This window comes from Procambarus clarkii, unplaced genomic scaffold (genome assembly GCF_040958095.1).
Source record: "Procambarus clarkii isolate CNS0578487 unplaced genomic scaffold, FALCON_Pclarkii_2.0 HiC_scaffold_115, whole genome shotgun sequence".
Classification (NCBI taxonomy): domain Eukaryota; kingdom Metazoa; phylum Arthropoda; class Malacostraca; order Decapoda; family Cambaridae; genus Procambarus; species Procambarus clarkii.
This window is the reverse complement of record NW_027189148.1, coordinates 2,482,621-2,492,429: the sequence shown is the minus strand read 5'-3', so window position 1 is coordinate 2,492,429 and position 9,809 is coordinate 2,482,621.

Sequence of the window (9,809 nt, the reverse complement as noted above, 5' to 3'; positions counted from 1 at the left end):
CTATACACCACGACACTATACACCACGACACTATACTCCGCGACACTATACACCACGACACTATACTCCACGACACTATACACCACGACACTATACTCCGCGACACTATACACCACGACACTATACTCCGCGACACTATACACCACTTCACTATACTCCACGACACTATACACCACGACACTATACTCCGCGACACTACACACCACGACACTATACACCACGACACTATACTCCGCGACACTATACACCACGACACTATACTCTACGACACTATACACCGCGACACTATACACCACGACACTATACTCCACGACACTATACACCACGACACTATACTCCACGACACTATACTCCGCTACACTATACACCACGACACTATAATCCGCGACACTATACTCCACGACACTATACACCACGACACTATACTCCGCGACACTATACTCCGCGACACTATACACAACGACACTATACTCCACGACACTATATACCACGACACTATACTCCACGACACTATACACCCCGACACTATACTCCGCGACACTATACACCACGACACTATACTCCACGACACTATACACCACGACACTATACACCACTTCACTATACTCCGCGACACTATACACCACGACACTATACTCCACGACACTATACACCACGACACTATACTCCGCGACACTATACACCACGACACTATACTCCGCGACACTATACACCACTTCACTATACTCCACGACACTATACACCACGACACTATACTCCGCGACACTACACACCACGACACTATACACCACGACACTATACTCCGCGACACTATACACCACGACACTATACTCTACGACACTATACACCACGACACTATACTCCGCGACACTATACACCACGACACTATACTCCGCGATACTATACACCACTTCACTATACTCCACGACACTATACACCGCGACACTATACACCACGACACTATACACCACGACACTATACTCCACGACACTATACACCACTTCACTATACTCCGCGACACTATACACAACGACACTATACTCCACGACACTATACACCACGACACTATACTCCGCGAATCTATACACCACGACACTATACTCCACGACACTATACACCACTTCACTATACTCCGCGACACTACACACCACGACACTATACACCACGACACTATACTCCGCTACACTATACACCACGACACTATAATCCGCGACACTATACACCCCGACACTATACTCCGCGACACTATACACCACGACACTATACTCCACGACACTATACACCACTTCACTATACTCCGCGACACTATACACCACGACACTATACTCCACGACACTATACACCACGACACTATACTCCACGACACTATGCACCACGACACTATACTCCACGACACTATACACCACTTCACTATACTCCGCGACACTATACACCACGACACTATACTCCACGACACTATACACCACGACACTATACTCCGCGACACTATACACCACGACACTATACTCCGCGACACTATACACCACTTCACTATACTCCACGACACTATACACCACTTCACTATACTCCACGACACTATACACAACGACACTATACTCCGCGACACTATACACCACGACACTATACACCACTTCACTATACTCCACGACACAATACACCACGACACTTTACTCCGCGACACTATACACCACGACACTACACTCCGCGACACTATACACCACTTCACTACACTCCGCGACACTATACACCACTTCACTATACTCCACGACACTACACACCACGACACTATACACCACGACACTATACTCCGCGACACTATACACCACGACACTATACTCCACGACACTATACACCACGACACTATACTCCGCAACTCTATACACCACGACACTATACTCCGCGACACTATGCACCACTTCACTATACTCCACGACACTATACACCACTTCACTATACTCCGCGACACTATACTCCGCGACACTATACACCACGACACGATACTCCACGACACTATACACCACGACACTATACTCCACGACACTATACACCCCGACACTATACTCCGCGACACTATACACCACGACACTATACTCCACGACACTATACACCACTTCACTATACTCCGCGACACTATACACCACGATACTATACTCCGCGACACTATACACCACGACACTATACTCCACGACACTATACACCACTTCACTATACTCCGCGACACTATACACCACGATACTATACTCCACGACACTATACACCACGACACTATACTCCGCGACACTATACACCACGACACTATACTCCGCGACACTATACACCACTTCACTATACTCCACGACACTATACACCACGACACTATACTCCGCGACACTATACACCACGACACTATACACCACTTCACTATACTCCACGACACTATACACCACGACACTATACTCCACGACACTATACACCAAGACACTATACTCCGCGACATTATAAACCACGGCACAACACTCCGCGACACTATACACCACGACACTATACTCCACGACACTATACACCACTTCACTATACTCCGCGACACTATACACCACGACACTATACTCCACGACACTATACACCACGACACTATACTACACGACACTATACACCACGACACTATACTCCGCGACACTATACACCACTTCACTATACTCCACGACACTATACACCACTTCACTATACTCCACGACACTATACACCACGACACTATACTCCGCGACACTATACACCACGACACTATACACCACTTCACTATACTCCGCACACTATACACCACGACACTATACTCCACGACACTATACACCACGACACTATACTCCGCGACACTATACACCACGACACTATACTCCGCGACACTATACACCACTTCACTATACTCCACGACACTATGCACCACGACACTATACTCCGCGACACTATACACCACGACACTATACACCACGACACTATACTCCGCGACACTATACACCACGACACTATACTCCACGACACTATACACCACGACACTATACTCCGCGACACTATACACCACGACACTATACTCCGCGACACTATACACCACTTCACTATACTCCACGACACTATACACCACGACACTATACTCCGCGACACTACACACCACGACACTATACACCACGACACTATACTCCGCGACACTATACACCACGACACTATACTCTACGACACTATACACCGCGACACTATACACCACGACACTATACTCCACGACACTATACACCACGACACTATACTCCACGACACTATACTCCGCTACACTATACACCACGACACTATAATCCGCGACACTATACTCCACGACACTATACACCACGACACTATACTCCGCGACACTATACTCCGCGACACTATACACAACGACACTATACTCCACGACACTATATACCACGACACTATACTCCACGACACTATACACCCCGACACTATACTCCGCGACACTATACACCACGACACTATACTCCACGACACTATACACCACGACACTATACACCACTTCACTATACTCCGCGACACTATACACCACGACACTATACTCCACGACACTATACACCACGACACTATACTCCGCGACACTATACACCACGACACTATACTCCGCGACACTATACACCACTTCACTATACTCCACGACACTATACACCACGACACTATACTCCGCGACACTACACACCACGACACTATACACCACGACACTATACTCCGCGACACTATACACCACGACACTATACTCTACGACACTATACACCACGACACTATACTCCGCGACACTATACACCACGACACTATACTCCGCGATACTATACACCACTTCACTATACTCCACGACACTATACACCGCGACACTATACACCACGACACTATACACCACGACACTATACTCCACGACACTATACACCACTTCACTATACTCCGCGACACTATACACAACGACACTATACTCCACGACACTATACACCACGACACTATACTCCGCGAATCTATACACCACGACACTATACTCCACGACACTATACACCACTTCACTATACTCCGCGACACTACACACCACGACACTATACACCACGACACTATACTCCGCTACACTATACACCACGACACTATAATCCGCGACACTATACACCCCGACACTATACTCCGCGACACTATACACCACGACACTATACTCCACGACACTATACACCACTTCACTATACTCCGCGACACTATACACCACGACACTATACTCAACGACACTATACACCACGACACTATACTCCACGACACTATGCACCACGACACTATACTCCACGACACTATACACCACTTCACTATACTCCGCGACACTATACACCACGACACTATACTCCACGACACTATACACCACGACACTATACTCCGCGACACTATACACCACGACACTATACTCCGCGACACTATACACCACTTCACTATACTCCACGACACTATACACCACTTCACTATACTCCACGACACTATACACAACGACACTATACTCCGCGACACTATACACCACGACACTATACACCACTTCACTATACTCCACGACACTATACACCACGACACTATACTCCGCGACACTATACACCACGACACTATACACCACTTCACTATACTCCGCACACTATACACCACGACACTATACTCCACGACACTATACACCACGACACTATACTCCGCGACACTATACACCACGACACTATACTCCGCGACACTATACACCACTTCACTATACTCCACGACACTATGCACCACGACACTATACTCCGCGACACTATACACCACGACACTATACACCACGACACTATACTCCGCGACACTATACACCACTTCACTATACTCCACGACACTATACACCACGACACTATACTCCGCGACACTATACACCACGACACTATACTCCGCGACACTATACACCACTTCACTATACTCCACGACACTATACACCACGACACTATACTCCGCGACACTACACACCACGACACTATACACCACGACACTATACTCCGCGACACTATACACCACGACACTATACTCTACGACACTATACACCGCGACACTATACACCACGACACTATACTCCACGACACTATACACCACGACACTATACTCCACGACACTATACTCCGCTACACTATACACCACGACACTATAATCCGCGACACTATACTCCACGACACTATACACCACGACACTATACTCCGCGACACTATACTCCGCGACACTATACACAACGACACTATACTCCACGACACTATATACCACGACACTATACTCCACGACACTATACACCCCGACACTATACTCCGCGACACTATACACCACGACACTATACTCCACGACACTATACACCACGACACTATACACCACTTCACTATACTCCGCGACACTATACACCACGACACTATTCTCCACGACACTATACACCACGACACTATACTCCGCGACACTATACACCACGACACTATACTCCGCGACACTATACACCACTTCACTATACTCCACGACACTATACACCACGACACTATACTCCGCGACACTACACACCACGACACTATACACCACGACACTATACTCCGCGACACTATACACCACGACACTATACTCTACGACACTATACACCACGACACTATACTCCGCGACACTATACACCACGACACTATACTCCGCGATACTATACACCACTTCACTATACTCCACGACACTATACACCGCGACACTATACACCACGACACTATACACCACGACACTATACTCCACGACACTATACACCACTTCACTATACTCCGCGACACTATACACAACGACACTATACTCCACGACACTATACACCACGACACTATACTCCGCGAATCTATACACCACGACACTATACTCCACGACACTATACACCACTTCACTATACTCCGCGACACTACACACCACGACACTATACACCACGACACTATACTCCGCTACACTATACACCACGACACTATAATCCGCGACACTATACACCCCGACACTATACTCCGCGACACTATACACCACGACACTATACTCCACGACACTATACACCACTTCACTATACTCCGCGACACTATACACCACGACACTATACTCCACGACACTATACACCACGACACTATACTCCACGACACTATGCACCACGACACTATACTTCACGACACTATACACCACTTCACTATACTCCGCGACACTATACACCACGACACTATACTCCACGACACTATACACCACGACACTATACTCCGCGACACTATACACCACGACACTATACTCCGCGACACTATACACCACTTCACTATACTCCACGACACTATACACCACTTCACTATACTCCACGACACTATACACAACGACACTATACTCCGCGACACTATACACCACGACACTATACACCACTTCACTATACTCCACGACACAATACACCACGACACTTTACTCCGCGACACTATACACCACGACACTACACTCCGCGACACTATACACCACTTCACTACACTCCGCGACACTATACACCACTTCACTATACTCCACGACACTACACACCACGACACTATACACCACGACACTATACTCCGCGACACTATACACCACGACACTATACTCCACGACACTATACACCACGACACTATACTCCGCAACTCTATACACCACGACACTATACTCCGCGACACTATGCACCACTTCACTATACTCCACGACACTATACACCACTTCACTATACTCCGCGACACTATACTCCGCGACACTATACACCACGACACGATACTCCACGACACTATACACCACGACACTATACTCCACGACACTATACACCCCGACACTATACTCCGCGACACTATACACCACGACACTATACTCCACGACACTATACACCACTTCACTATACTCCGCGACACTATACACCACGATACTATACTCCGCGACACTATACACCACGACACTATACTCCACGACACTATACACCACTTCACTATACTCCGCGACACTATACACCACGACACTATACTCCACGACACTATACACCACGACACTATACTCCGCGACACTATACACCACGACACTATACTCCGCGACACTATACACCACTTCACTATACTCCACGACACTATACACCACGACACTATACTCCGCGACACTATACACCACGACACTATACACCACTTCACTATACTCCACGACACTATACACCACGACACTATACTCCACGACACTATACACCAAGACACTATACTCCGCGACATTATAAACCACGGCACAACACTACGCGACACTATACACCACGACACTATACTCCACGACGTTATACACCACTTCACTATACTCCGCGACACTATACACCACGACACTATACTCCACGACACTATACACCACGACACTATACTACACGACACTATACACCACGACACTATACTCCGCGACACTATACACCACTTCACTATACTCCACGACACTATACACCACTTCACTATACTCCACGACACTATACACCACGACACTATACTCCGCGACACTATACACCACGACACTATACACCACTTCACTATACTCCGCACACTATACACCACGACACTTTACTCTGCGACACTATACACCACGACACTACACTCCGCGACACTATACACCACTTCACTACACTCCGCGACACTATACACCACTTCACTATACTCCGCGACACTATACACCACGACACTATACTCCGCGACACTATACACCACTTCACTATACTCCACGACACTATACACCACGATACTATACTCCGCGACACTATACACCACGACACTATACACCACGACACTATACTCCGCTACACAATACACCACGACACTATAATCCGCAACACTATACTCCACGACACTATACACCACGACACTATACTCCGCGACACTATACTCCGCGACACTATACACCACGACACTATACTCCACGACACTATACACCACGACACTATACTCCACAACACTATACACCCCGACACTATACTCCGCGACACTATACACCACGACACTATACTCCACGACACTATACACCACTTCACTATACTTCGCGACACTATACACCACGACACTATACTCCACGACACTATACACCACGACACTATACTCCGCGACACTATACACCACGACACTATACTCCACGACACTATACACCACTTCACTATACTCCGCGACACTATACACCACGATACTATACTCCACGACACTATACACCACTTCAATATACTTCACGACACTATACACCTCGACACTATACTCCGCGACACTATACACCAAGACACTATACACCACTTCACTATACTCCGCGACACTATACACCACGACGCTATACTCCACGACACTATACACCACGACACTATACTCCGCGACATTATAAACCACGGCACAACACTCCGCGACACTATACACCACGACACTATACTCCACGACACTATACACCACGACACTATACTCCGCGACACTATACACCACGACACTATACTCCACGACACTATACACCACGACACTATACTCCGCGACACTATACACCACTTCACTATACTCAACGACACTATACACCACGACACTATACTCCACGACACTATACACCACGACACTATACTCCGCGACACTATACACCACGACACTATACTCCGCGACACTATACACCACGACACTATACTCCACGACACTATACACCACGACACTATACTCCGCGACACTATACACCACGACACTATACAGCACGACACTATACTCCGCTACACTATACACCACGACACTATAATCCGCGACACTATACTCCACGACACTATACACCACGACACTATACTCCGCGACACTATACTCCGCTACACTATACACAACGACACTATACTCCACGACACTATACACCACGACACTATACTCCACGACACTATACTCCGCTACACTATACACCACGACACTATAATCCTCGACACTATACTCCGCGACACTATACACCACGACACTATACTCCGCGACACTATACTCCGCGACACTATACACCACGACACTATACTCCACGACACTATATACCACGACACTATACTCCACGACACTATACACCCCGACACTATACTCCGCGACATTATACACCACGACACTATACTCCACGACACTATACACCACGACACTATACACCACTTCACTATACTCCGCGACACTATACACCACGACACTATACTCCGCGACACTATACACCACTTCACTATACTCCACGACACTATACACCACGACACTATACTCCGCGACACTATACACCACGACACTATACACCACGACACTATAATCCGCGACACTATACACCACGACACTATACTCCACGACACTATACACCACGACACTATACTCCGCGACACTATACACCACGACACTATACTCCGCGACACTATACATCACGACACTATACTCCACGACACTATACACCACGACACTATACACCACTTCACTATACTCCGCGACACTATACACCACGACACTATACTCCACGACACTATACACCACGACACTATACTCCGCGACACTATACACCACGACACTATATTCCGCGACACTATACTCCGCGACACTATACACCACGACACTATATTCCGCGACAGTATACACCACTTCACTATACTCCACGACACTATACACCACGACACTATACTCCACGACACTATACACCACGACACTATACACCACGACACTATACTCCGCGACACTATACACCACGACACTATACTCCACGACACTATACACCACGACACTATACTCCGCGACACT